We start from the raw sequence: 12,243 nt of genomic DNA, 5'->3' as shown, positions 1-12,243 counted from the left end.
ACACTTGGAAAATATCCTGAAAAGTAATTGTAGACTGTCTGGTCTAGCCTTTTTTTTAAGGGAGGAAAAGTTTTATTTTGTATTTATTTATTTAGGCCCGTACCCTGTGAATGGGACTTATCAAAAGAGAACTGAACCTAAACACAGGTGTACAAATATGCAGGTGTGCACATCTCTTCAGGGTTTAGAGCCCTAAACTATTTGAAAGTGAACAGGATGTATTTTATACAGGGGTTCTCCCCTGATGCATTCTAATCATATATTATTTCTAATATATGAAGAACATTTCACCCAAAAGCTTGTTAACTACTCCTGGGGTCTTAGTGAAAAGAGAGGCTCTGGGAATTAGGAGTGAGTAGGAAAGGGAGATGTGGAGGTGATAGTCCTTATCCACAGCACCAACCTTGGAAATAAAACCGGTGGAGAAGATTTGGACAGATCTTTTAAGACTAAGTTGAAGACGTGTCTGTAGATAGAGGTAGCATGGGAGGTCAAGACACTGACCTGGCATTCAGAAGACCTGGGTCTAGTTTTTGGCCTCCCCTGCCATGAATCTTCCCTGTGCTCCTAGGATGTCTTTTTAATTCAGGTCTATACCTATAATCTATAAAACTTAGTACCTTCCCCCAAACCAGCATTTGAAATAAATACAAACAGGGGAAAACAGCTTAATCATACTTTATAATTTTAGCCATAGTCGTAGTCCCTTATTTCTTCCTTGAGTTTGATATGTCATCCATCTGACATTTTTTAGCATAAGAGAAATTGGTGAAAATTTGGTAAACCAGAAAAAAATCTTGATGACATCTAAAGAGTTTTCAAACCTCTGTAAGAATGATTGCTATATTCTTTTTTTTTTAAAAAAAGCATTTTTCAAATAATATTCATTTGGTGTCTCAAGTTGTTATAGCCTGATTCTTTCTTTGAGTGACAGGACTAAATGTTAGCTAAGCCTCTTTTTTTTTTCCTATCAATTTCTCTGATCTACATAGTTATTAGGAGGTGGAGGTATATTTAGATATATTATTGAAGAGGTAGATTTTGATGTATTTAGGCTTAGGTATAAAGCGCTCTGCTAGACTGGCTTAGAAAATGCTGGGACTGTAATTTCCAACACTCCAGAATGATCTGTACTGGTTCTATTTACCAAACCACTTGTCAGTGGCAGCCTCCCACCCCTCACCCCTCACCACATACACCTCTTTCTTCCTCTTTCTTCATCTACTCTTCCAACCACACTCAATGTTAGAGATAAGCAATGCTATCTCTTGTTTAAGGAGTGTTTGAATTCCCTCATAAACATGTAAGAGAACAGAACCATACAGTCTGTTCTTTTTATTTGAGACCCACCGTCTGCTTTCATTTTGACCCAGTTTCTTTTGGGACTGGGAGGAGAGGGAAAATTTAGGCATCACAGGAGATCATCAATGGACGCTTTCAGGCAGTTCTCTATAACATGTGCTTGAATAGTTATTACTTGTCTAGGATCCTATATTCAACAGAGTTATTTGTTCTCAAACAGGAGGAAAAATAAATCTTTGTAGTTTATTGTGAAACGTTCAGCTTCCCTCAACTACAGGGACCCCAGCGGCAGGTTTAGAGTTTCACTTGCAGGTGTGAAGGCTTACTTTCTTTATCCCCTCTTACATGGACGCCTATCTCTCTAATAAGGGGGGTGCAGGTTAGAGCCTAGCCAGGCTAATAAAAGTGATGCCAGTGACTTTCAGTGGACTCGAGTTTTTGAAGATTGAAAAAATGTCACCACTATAAGATTTGAATTCTGCAAGAAAGGTATGAAAACAATAAAGACTCTTAACTCACATAGCTTCTTCTATATAGAGACAGATGCTCTGTGATCTTATGACATCCCTCAAAGGATTCTTATGCAGAGAGCTTATTTGTATATATGCCTACATGTGTAAGTAGAGAGATGTGTATGAAGAGAGAATGAGGGAAAGAATCAGAGTATTAATGGCTCAGCAATGACACTCCTGCTACTGTCCCCAGGGTGTGGGCATGGGTGATAGTCACAGTCTTTAATAGCTGGCCTGATATGGGCACTGACCAGTCAGAATCGATGCCAGCTATATTGCTGAAGCAGGGTGCTGCACAACCTGTTTTGTGCTAGCCTTTCATTCTTTAGTAATCATATTGTGGAGAAGGGGTCCTGTAGGAGGAGTTCAGGTGACCAGGCTTAGGATCAGGGCTGTGGTTATTTACCAACCAAGATGGCTGCATTTGAATGTTTCAACAACCAGTACACGAGCTCAGCCATGAGACTCTCTCTGTATCTTAGACTTCTCAAACAGTTCCTATCAAGAGGTAGGTGGTTGTTGTTAAATGTCTATTTATTGGCTGTTATGCTTGTGTGATTATTTGCTCATGCATCCTGGTGATCATCAGAATTGTTATCCCGGTTAGAACCCAGCCATTTGTCCTAAGGAATTTCTATGCCTAAGATATTCAGTGCGGATAGGGGTCTGCTGATTGCATCAGGAACCCAAAACTATTTTTGAATCCTGGCCTGCTCTGAACTCATCACTAATTTGTAAATATTACAAATTAAACAATCCAGCAAAGTCGCTGGCACACCAGAGGATTTGTTTTTGTTTTTTGAAGAAGAACTGTGTTGCCTATCAGAACAGGGCTAAAATGTTGAAAGTGACAAAAAGTTACTGGTAAGATGTTTGTGTAGGGGTACTAAGAGGCATTTAGGATAGGCCTGATTGCCTGATGGCTGGCTGGGATGAGTGTTTGAAAAAGGTAAAAATTATTGAGAAAGTTTGCAGCTGGAACATCTGATTGTCACCAACAAGACTTCATTGCTGTCAGCAACACTGCCATCTTTTGATCTTGGTCTTAAATGGGACTTTCATGTGCTCCAGAAGAGATGCTTTTCTCTTCATTAGGTCATTGCCTTGAGAACAATTTAATGCAATTTAAAAATAAGCACACAGTTGAATACTATAATGTAGTTAAGCAAGCTGTTTCTGACTGTGCAAGCTAAATTTTTTTCTATTTTTGAGAGTGGCTTATATTATGCACATACTGAGCCATGGCATGACTATATGATAGCCCCATATAATAAAGTATGTAGGCTAGGCTGTTTAAATAGACCCACAGGGAAATAAGTTTGCAGCAGGATCCCTTACAGTGCATGCTCCATCTCACAGCTTGATTTATACCTTCCCACCTTCTGCTAAATATGTTTTCTTCTCATGATCCTCACGCACATCATTCTGAATTTAAAAATCTTGTTTGCTTTCCATGGTTCGGCTTAAGTGTTGCATTTTGTTTAACTCTAACATGCCCTTATAATAGAGTTTGTTAGGGTCAGAGTGGGTAGGGTTTGATGCTCAAGTGTTACCACTCACTGAACTCCTTTTCTTCAGGGTTTGGCTGAATTCAGTATGAACACACAGTAAATGGGAGGAAGTATCAGTTTTATTTAGGATTCTCTGATGGATTAGATCAGAGAACACATGGGCCTTTTACCTGACTTCTTGAATCTTGAGTCTTACCCAGACTTCCCACATAGAGACTGCTGGTAAAATTGGAACTAGAGAGCAAAGCTCCTCCTGGGTCTATTAGATAGCAGCTTCTTGTGAAGGATATAATCAACTCCTTGACTAACTGGCTTCAGTAGATGCCAGTCTCCTTAGTATTAGTCCCTCTCCTTCCCTAGGGAATTTCTGTGGGGACCAAAGCCTTACATGGAAAAGCTCCCTCCTAAGAAGGGCCTTGAAAGTCCCTTCTTATTGGGTTTAGTTTTAGTAAAATGACATGATCAGAACCAGCATATAAAACTTTAAATGGTAAGATGTAAATATTAAAAATAGTTTTTAAAAAGCATAGACTTAAGATTTAAAAGAAATATAAAGGATTCACCCATCTTTAACTTTCCCATTAGTGGTTATTGGGCCTTTGAATGCCTGCCAAGTCCGGCTTCTATATTTTCACAATGAGCTAAAATATCTCCTATAGTTTTATACCTAACTTTGTCCCTTGGAGATACCTAGATAAAGTATTGTGTCTCTTTCACATGGTAACCTTTCATTTATTTCAAGAAAAATTGCCTTGTCCTCCCAACCACACTTGCCAAGTGAACATACCCAGTTCATGCAACCATTCCTCATTCAATACAGTTCGAGTTCCTGCACTATCCTGGTAGCTATCCTCTAAATACATTCCAGTAAATACATATTCCTCAAGAAAATGCATCACTAGATCTGAAGGGGATAGTCCAAGTCAGGTCCAGAGTAGAAAAGTTTTATTACCTTTCTAATCACAGAAACCATACACACAGTAAATGCTACTTATATGGCCCTGGCTGGATAGCTTGGTTGGTTAGAGCATCGTTCTGATGTCAAAGGTTACTGGTTCAATTCCAGGTTGGGGCCCCTACAGAAAGAGATTGATGTTTCTTTCTGTCTCTCATTCCCTCTTCCTTTCTCTCTAAAATCAATCAATCAAAAAAAACAAAAAACAAACAAACAAAAAAAAACCCAAAACAAAACAGTATCAGTCTCCAAAACTCAAAAGCATTGGTACGTAAAGACACATATACCCCCATGTTCATTGCAGCATTATTCACAGTGACCAAGATATGGAAACAACCAAAGTGTCCCTCAATAGAGGATTGGATAGAGAAGATGTAGCCCTGGCTGGTTGGCTCAGTGGTAGAGCGTCGGCCTGGCGTGCGGAAGTCCCGGGTTCGATTCCCGGCCAGGGCACACAGGAGAAGCGCCCATCTGCCTCTCCACCCCTCCCTCTCTCCTTCCTCTCTGTCTCTCTCTTCCCTTCCCGCAGCCAAAGCTCCATTAGAGCAAAGATGGCCCAGGCACTGGGGATGGCTCCATGGCCTCTGCCTCAGGTGCTAGAGTGGCTCTGGTTGCAACAGAGCGACGCCCCAGATGGGCAGAGCATTGCCCCCTGGGCATGCTGGGTGGATCCCAGTCTGGCGCATGCGGGAGTCTGTCTGACTGCCTCCCCATTTCCAACTTCAGAAAAATACAAAAAAATAAATAAAAAATAAAAATAAAAAAGATGTGGTATATATATATATATATATATATATATATATATATATATATATATATACACACACAATGGAATACTACTTAGCCATAAGAAATGATGATGTAGTGACATTTTATGACAACATGGATGGACCTTGAGAACATTATAGTTAGTGAAATAAGTAAATCAGAAAAAGCTAAGAACTGTATGATTCCACACAGAAGTGGGGTATAAAACTGAGACTCATGGACATAGATTAGTGGGGGAAGAGGTGAGGGGCAGGATGTAAAGAGGGACAAATATAAAGTGACAGAAAATGATTTGACTTTGGGTGATGGGTATACAACATAATCAACAGTTCAAATGCTATAGAAATGTTTACCTGAAACCTATATCCCCTTATTGATCAATGTCACCCTGTTAAATTTAATTTTCCAAAGAAAATTACATAAGAAAAAAAGTAAATGCAACTTAACTTTATTAGTTTTGTTATTGACTTTGTCCCATCTCTTAATCATGTTTAGCATTCTGTTGATGAAAACATAGTATTTTCCTGTGCTGCTGCTTAAGCTAGGTATCCTCTAGCCTTTACTTATATAGTGACTTACATATTTGGACCCAAGTAAATAATATTACAACCGGTAGAACTAACCCATCTCTCACGCCTGCCAAACCTCTCTGGCTCCATACTGTGGCACTTGATGTGTTTTGCTCCTTTCTCAGCACTGTGACCTCTAAATATTTGGCGGGGATACCCTTACTGTTATTGTCGTCATCCACGTTCATATGAAAATATTGAGCAGGGCACACCAAGGATAGAGTTCTCTGACAAGCTGCTACAAACCTCTCTTGAGGTGGATGCAATGAGAATGATTTATGTTTTAAGTGTTACATTCCTCACCCCCATAATTTATAAGAATATCATTAGAGACCTTGTAAAATGCATTGTTGAAATCTGTATTTCAGTATAATCAAAAGGGGAAACGAGCTTAGACAGATATGGTCAACTCTGCGTAAAATTTCGCTGCCTCTGGTGATTGCAGTTTTTTTGCCCCCCCTCTGGATTCTCATGAACAATTCCTTTAATAAACCAGTTTTGATTTTTCCCAGGATCTCCCAAGGTAACCTCTTTACAATACTTAAATCGACCTTCTCTTTCAATTTGAAACATGAATGACATTTGCCAGTCCCCTAGCTTTTGGCACGTCTTCCATTTTCCACTATTACTCAAAGATTTCTGACCGACCTGGAGCATTAGTGATCCCTATTGCAGAGACTCGTAAGATCTAGGCTGTGATCTGGAGGCTATGTTTAATTTCACCTTAAGCCTGTTGTCTGATTTTTTTCCAGGTCTTGGCTTTTGGGACCAGAACCTCTTTTTTTTTTTCCAACTTGTTACACTGCATGCACAAAAGAAAAAAAAATTACAGCAAAACAAAACAAAACAACAACAACAACAAAACACCCAATACACTTCATCTTCATACAGCTTTCTATTTATATTAAATGCACAAGGCCCAGAATGCATGTTGGGTTTTCTTTCATTAGCAAGTGGACTTCTTCAAGTAATAAAAGCTTATTCTAAGTGTATAGGTGGCAAGAATAGCAAAAATGGTCCCCTGGAAATGAAATTTGATTCAAGAAATGTCCAGGACTTGGAATGGGTAAATCTGTGAAAGTGCTGGGGACTGTCTGGCCACTGCTATAGCAGCAGTGGTTCCATGTTGCCCTAGCCAAGAGCAGGCTCAGCTCTTTTCCTTTTATTTTACTTTATTTTATTTTTTTCCTGTCCCTAGAGCTGACTCAGGCTTAGTGTGTTTATTTTTTCCCTCAACTTTTCTCTTTGCCTTTTCTTTTATTCCCTTGCTACCAAACAACTTCTTAACATATTTCTCTACTTTGGAATTTACATTTACCCATGTTTTTGACTCGGTCAAAACTTTGCCTCACCTGTGGCTTTTTTGTGGTTTACACATTCTCTTGTCCAGGGGGACCTTTAAGATGGTGTCTGGAATAATTTAAGAATGGATCTGCTCAAAGACTTACCAAATTAAATAATCTGTGTTATTTGTCCTAATAGAACTGAATATTTCTCAGGTTTTGACCTTTCTTTTCAAACTGATATAAAAGAGAGAAAAAAATATGAGAAACTTGCTAATGTCTGTACTGCTTTGACGGTGCTGTGAGCAATCACTGTGCCAGTCAGGCACACAGTCTCTCACTGAGGAGAACTGCCCCCCTGCTGGGTCACCATTTCTGCTCCACTAGCCCCTGGCTCAACCACAGCTGACTGGGTGGCCTGTGTGCACCTGACTCAGAGACAGCCAGTCTGTGGACTGACCAGAAATAGCTCTCCTCACACAAGGGTGAAATGGGCCAACTGGGTTCCTTCATTCTGAAGGATCTTAACTAAAAAATGGGACTAGGACCAGGCAAACAGGAGCAGAAGATGAAAACCCGAAAAAGACTATGAGAGGCCAGAGAGAGACTAAGTGTTGTATTCCTAAGGCAAAGGGGCAAAGATTATTTAATGTCTCCCACAATCTTTGGGCAGATTTATATAATCATATACATAAATGCTTTATGCCTATGTTATAGAACTTGCCTCTAGGGAATGGAGAGTTGGACGTTTTGCAGGAAGAGTTAGAACCACACACTGTTTCAAATACTTCATTCTTTATTCTGCAGTAGGAGCTCCGCTCTCCTCTTGAGTAGATCCTTCCTTCACCTCCCTTCTGTGGGGCATCTCAGGAGGCCTTCCCCTTCTCTGGGATACTGAAGGTGCCCCATGGTTTCCTCCCTGTTCTGGCTCCTCTTGGTGATATTTGCTGGCTTTGCTTCTTGGCCTTTACCTGTACTCTTTCCAGTGCCCAGTCTGCTGCCTACCAGTGTTGGTGACACGGGCTGGCTGTGGGAGCCTGTGGGTGCATCAGGCACTAGGTTGTGTGGCTCATGCCATGGTGGTACCTGGGAGCCCTGTCATAGAGCACCAGAGCCAGACACTGTGAAAGCAGTGAATATAGAGTTCATTTAGTTACTTCTAATAGAGGGAAGAAAACTCCAGTATAGAACTGGGTTCAATTCCAAATACAAGGCTTCATGGTAATTCATAACCAAGAAGCAGGTTGAGGTTGTCAGTGGATGGAAAATTACAAAGAGGAGACATCAAGGGTGGTGGGGGGATTCTTGCTAAAATGACAGCATGATTCTTGCTACAACTGGGCTAGAGAAGCCAAAGGCAAGGCCTAAAGATGAGGCCTAGTTGAAAAGAGGGTGTAATGCCGGTGACCAAGGCTGAGTAGATTCACATTGGATTCGGGCAGACAGTAGAGAAACTGCGGAGCCAGAAAGCATTGGGGTCATTCCATTTAATAGTCTCACAACGACAGACAAGCAAACAGGGAAAACCACTTCTCATGGCCACAGGCAAATGAACAGCAAAATGGCCCCTCACAGTGGTGGGCAGGCAATCTGCCATCCACCCTGAGGACAAGCACCTGTAGCCTTGCATAGACTTATACACATGTGGTGCTGCCCCATGCTCATACACTAATCAGGCAAAATACAAGCGAGCAAGCCTAACTCAGCTGTTTTCCCAACAGAGGCCTTGAAGGAACCTTTGTAAAGATTGCTCGAGGAGTCTTTGTCATCCCCAACCCACTGAATTTCTGGAATCACAAATACATTGAAGCTGTATCTTGTTCTTGCCATAAATTTTTCTTCTCCCTTTTGTGTTACTTGTATTTCCCTAAAGCGGCACTGTGTCAGTTCCCAATAGCTTAAACATGAAAGAAAACAAGTCTCTCCATTTATTTCTTCAGGTTTCACTCACAAGTCCCTGATTGTGGGGATTGGTGGGGTGAGAAGGTTTGCCTGGGAGCAATCTGAGTTATAGACAAAATACTGTACTCAACACCATGCCTTCCTAGCCCTCTCATAACTAAGTCATTGTCTGGGATCAAAGTTGTGGGCTTGACATCTCTTTCCTTAGGACATGTAATAGCCCCTCCCCAGCCCTACTTGCAAGGAGCCGTCAGCATGGCAGTAGCCTCAGACTCGTTGCACCAAAACATTACGTGGAGTCCAGTCAAGGCTCAAGCCAAAACTGCCCCCTCCCCACCCACCCTTCTTAACACTTGGAAAAGATGAAAATACATAAAACATCAATGTACCTAACCCTGACCCCTGCCTTAAAACTAAAAACAAACAAAAACATGCATTTCTATCTTAACACTCTATAGTTCATACTTTGAAAAAAAATTAATTCTGACAGAACTATCTCAGGCTCCTTTCCAAACAAGTGAAGTTTTACTGAAAGTGATTGGAAAGAAAGGCACAAATGGGTGTTTAGAAGAATTAAAATGCAGGAGTTAAACTGGGTTCTTAAGTGGGGCTGTGGAGAGGAGGAGGCTGGAGGACTGTGAGAGCAGAGAGAACCGCAGCTGAGAGCATTGTGGCTGGGGGAGAAAAAATTTCTGTTTCTCAATAGAAGAGTAGCCATTTCTTTTGATATTACCAAAATTGCCACTCTCGGGTTTTGAACTGCTTTTTTACTACATATTTTTTTTCTTTTCAAGAAAGTGCTAATGATTTGGCATCCCGGCACAGAGCTGCATTCTCTTGACTCAAACTCAAATTCTTTTAGAAAAGCATTTTTCAGGAACACAGTATTAATCCAGGAACGGCCTTGCTGTTTTTATTGCTGCTTAATCATATATTGTTTTTTACAGAATAGTGCCATTTGTTTGTATTTCCCCACAGTTTTTGTTTTTAGGATTTTATTCTTTTCTAGTGGCAGCTGAAGTGATTTTGAGTGTTTGCAGCATGCTGTTAATTAACCAAATGTTTCAACCTGGAACTTGAAACACCTGGGCTGGCATAAATTGCTCTGAATCAGAGTGAAAACCTTTGGAACAGTGGATGTTGAAGATTGGGGGTAAAACTGACAGTAGATGGTGAGAGGTTTTATGCTCTTCTCACTTTTTAGGCAAAATGAAAACAGATAAGTAAGTGTTTTTAGCAGAGATTATTCTCAGCAGTGGGCCCACCTCATGTACTCATTGGCTAACCAGCAGAAGCTCCCAGCGTGTCTGAATGCAGACAGCTTAGATTTAGTCTGTGTTTGACCTTGTTCGCAATCGACTTCTTTATTCTGTCTACCCCTGGGCTTGATTATTTAAAAAATCTTGGATAGGCCTGACTTGTGGTGGCGCAGTGGATAAAGCATCAACCTGGAAACGCTGAGGTTGCCGGTTCAAAACTCTGGGCTTGCCTGGTCAAGGCACATATGGGAGTTGATGCTTCCTGCTCCTCCCCCCTTCTCTCTCTCTCTCTCTCTCTCTCTCTCTCTCTCTCTCTCTCCCCCTCTCTATAATGAATAAAGTCTTTAAAAAAAATTCTTAAATTTAAAAAATAAATAAATAAATAAAAAATCTTGGCTAGATGAAGAGTCAAGATTGGTTATGGGAAGTGCTAGGGCGTCAGGTGAGATCTGGTGCCCATATCCTTCCACTCATTCTTTCTTCCCTTTGGGGTATTCTGATAATAAATAAAAAAAACAACCATGTGCAAAAAGAATCATATTCAAATAGAAAATGAAGCACTTTCTTATTAACAACTGTACAGTCACCTGATTACCTCACACAGACAAGAAGCAGGGCTCTAGTAAGGGTAAAATGCGCCTGTGGAGTAGACCCATCCTTAATTCCACCCAGGCTAAGATGCAGGTGCTAAAATGATTGAGAAGAATAGTTGGTTTGTCCATGGAAGGGTTTCTAAAAAGCAGCACTAATGACATTTTGGGTTATGGGGGGCTGTCTTGTGCATTGTAAGATGTTAGACAGTCTTCCTGGCCTCTCTTCACTAGATTTCAGTAGCAAATTTCCTCCACCTTTGTTCTGACAACCAAAAATGTTTCCAGGTATTGCCCAACATCCCCTGGGGTGGGCTTGGTGGCAAAATTGAGCCCTATTGAGAACTATTGGCCCACCAGAAGCAGACCCCACTGGTCTGGTTTTCCCATTGATACTTACATTATGAAGTACAAACTTAATCATAGACTCATGGAGAGAAGGTCGAGAATAACATTTAAAAAAATTAAGTGCTTTCAAACATTAGTTTCCAAATGTTACATATTAAACATACAAACCCTGACCTGTGGTGGCGCAGTGGATAAGGCGTCGACCTGGAACACTGAGGTCGCCGGTTCAAAACCCTGGGCTTGCCTGGTCAAGGCACATATGGGAGTTGATGCTTCCTGCTCCTCCCCCTTCACTCTCTCTCTTACTCTCTTTCCTCTCTAAACATACAAACCTGGGGAGCTTTCAAAAATCCTGATGCCCTAAGCCACACCCCAAAGTTAATTAAATCAGAATCTGGGGGTAGGGGATATGGAACTGGACCATCAAAGTTTGTTTTAAAATACTTCCCAGGGATTCCAACGTGTAGCTAAATTTGAGAACCAGTGCTTTAAAGTACAGTCACTAGTAAGACATGACCAAATTACCTGACTGATATCATGAGCAGCTTCTTGCTGTTATTTGTTTCCACATAACTACCAGTAGTTGTCCAACTTCAGCATGCATCAGAATCATGTGCATCTAGAGGGCTAGATGTTGAGGAAGAAATCTTTTTGATTAGTTAGATCTGGGGTGGGACTCAATGTTTTGCATTTCTAAATAGTTCCCAAGTGGTGCTAATGGTGTTGAACCAGGAATCACCTTTGAGAACCACTGCTGATGACCATCATTTCATCCCTCTTACCTGATGAGCAGTGCCCCAACTGCCCCTAGTGAAGAGCACCACCCAATGCCAGACATAGAACTATCTACCAAACATCCCTATTTCCTCACCTCTTTTCATCTTCCCATAGTGCTTCCTTTCTCCATCTCTCATAAATTAATATCCTACTTGTTCCTATTGAAGGCATTCTGTCATTGTTATCCACCTTAATAGTCCTTGGAAGTGCTCAGAATTTCCACTCACAAATTTCATGTGCCTGCCATATCTTTATTTATTGAATCTGCTTTTCTTCATTTACTACCATTAAGGATTTTGGGAAAAGACCTCTTACTCACTTTTATTATTTTCGTATTTCCCTTATTTGATGATATATCATCAGTGAGGATTTCTTCCATTTTTACTGCATTATGTAGCATGTTGTAATACTTTGTTATTGAAATAAACTTTGGAGGTAACTTAGAACTCTAACAACCATTTTCAAAC

At 40.8% G+C, this 12,243-nt stretch overlaps 1 protein-coding gene across 4 annotated transcripts in view; it reads left to right on the top strand.

Moving 5' to 3' along the window:
• Positions 1-12,243, top strand: part of GLIS3 (GLIS family zinc finger 3) — a 553,880-nt gene that overhangs the window by 276,317 nt on the left and 265,320 nt on the right. The window lies entirely within an intron of this gene.

This window comes from Saccopteryx bilineata, chromosome 2 (assembly GCF_036850765.1).
Source record: "Saccopteryx bilineata isolate mSacBil1 chromosome 2, mSacBil1_pri_phased_curated, whole genome shotgun sequence".
Taxonomy (NCBI): domain Eukaryota; kingdom Metazoa; phylum Chordata; class Mammalia; order Chiroptera; family Emballonuridae; genus Saccopteryx; species Saccopteryx bilineata.
Note: the sequence above shows the minus strand (reverse complement) of the source record. Positions and strands in the feature narration are given on the sequence as shown.